Source organism: Neophocaena asiaeorientalis, unplaced genomic scaffold (genome assembly GCF_003031525.2).
Source record: "Neophocaena asiaeorientalis asiaeorientalis breed wild unplaced genomic scaffold, Neophocaena_asiaeorientalis_V1.1 scaffold39, whole genome shotgun sequence".
NCBI lineage: Eukaryota > Metazoa > Chordata > Mammalia > Artiodactyla > Phocoenidae > Neophocaena > Neophocaena asiaeorientalis.
Window position 1 is genome coordinate 4,482,693 of NW_020175670.1, and position 1,309 is coordinate 4,484,001.

Below are 1,309 nucleotides of genomic sequence, written 5' to 3' on the forward strand. Positions count from 1 at the left end.
GAGACTGGCAGTGTTTAGAACGTTTTCTTAACTTGAATTTGAATGTCGTTAGGGGTACTTTCTGTCTCAGTTCAGTCTTCCCACTGCTCCTGACATTCCTGTCACTGGCCAATTCACCTATTCTTGTTAGGAAACCTAAATACATTGGTGTTTGTGGCATTATCCCTTCAGTTTATTTTCCTTGGGTAACAGTAAATACTGAGTTGAAAACCTGGGATCCTGGCCATCTGTTTCTTTTTAAAAGCCTTGATCAACATCAGTAGCAACAATAAAAACCAAAACCAAACAAAAAATCCTCAAAAGATTCTATGTGACTTTGCACTGTGATTTACAACCAGATTTACTAAGTGGTTAATTACAACCCAAATTAATTTTGCATTTTTCAAAGGGCTTTTTTATATTCCATTTAATGGTAAGAATAAACAATGAAAATATAGGAGATGGGCTACACAGTCTTAACTAAAAGATTATACGGAAATGACACAAATAACTAACCGGTGTTAAGTTCTACTGATGTCTGTGAGTGATAATGTATTATTTCAAGGTTAAAAAAAATGGGTATTTGGTGTAATTAATATGCAATACTTTTTTCCTGGCATGGTAGTTTGGAGATCCATTTATAAGGGAATCCTATGACAACCAAAAACAGTTCACTTATAGAAGAAGAGCATCTACCTCCTCTTATCCTTGCTCAAAACTTTGAAGACACATAAGAGTGTCCAAGATGACCTCCTTAAGGTTGGACAAACAGCCCATGTATGGAGGCATCTCCTAAGTATCGAATCATTTATTCTATAAATTTTTGTTTTATTTAAAAATATATATTTATTTACTTTGGCTGCGCTGGGTTTAGTTGCGGCGTGCAGGATCTTTAGTTGCGGCATGCTGACTTCTTAATTGTGGCATGTGGACTCTTTTTAGTTGCGGCATGCATGCGGGATCTAGTTCCCTGACCAGGGATTGAACCTGGGCCCCCTGCATTAGGAGCGCAGAATCTTACCCACTGGACCATCAGGGAAGCCCCTATTCTACAAAATTTTAAAAAAGAAAGAACTAATCTTATGATACCCAAATTATGATGGTATCCCAAAGAACATCCATAAGCTGTCATAAGACTGTTACTTAGACTATAAAAATGCGCACTCACTCAGTGAACGTGGGCTGAATGAGGGCTCTAATGATTTCCTTCACAAATTATCAGTCAGGAATTCCCACTGACCTGTCTGTGGAAATTCGGTTTCTCAGCCATAAAACAGAGATAAAAAGTCTACTTGTTTCATAAATATAATGGAAAAATTCATTAGCTCAC

General features: G+C 37.1%; 1 non-coding gene across 1 annotated transcript; it reads right to left on the reverse strand.

Annotated features, from left to right (window-relative positions):
* Nucleotides 1–945: 945 nt before the first annotated feature.
* TRNAR-CCU (transfer RNA arginine (anticodon CCU)) lies at nucleotides 946–1,018 on the reverse strand. Its single transcript has one exon. It is a non-coding gene; the product is annotated as a tRNA-Arg (tRNA).
* Nucleotides 1,019–1,309: the final 291 nt, after the last annotated feature.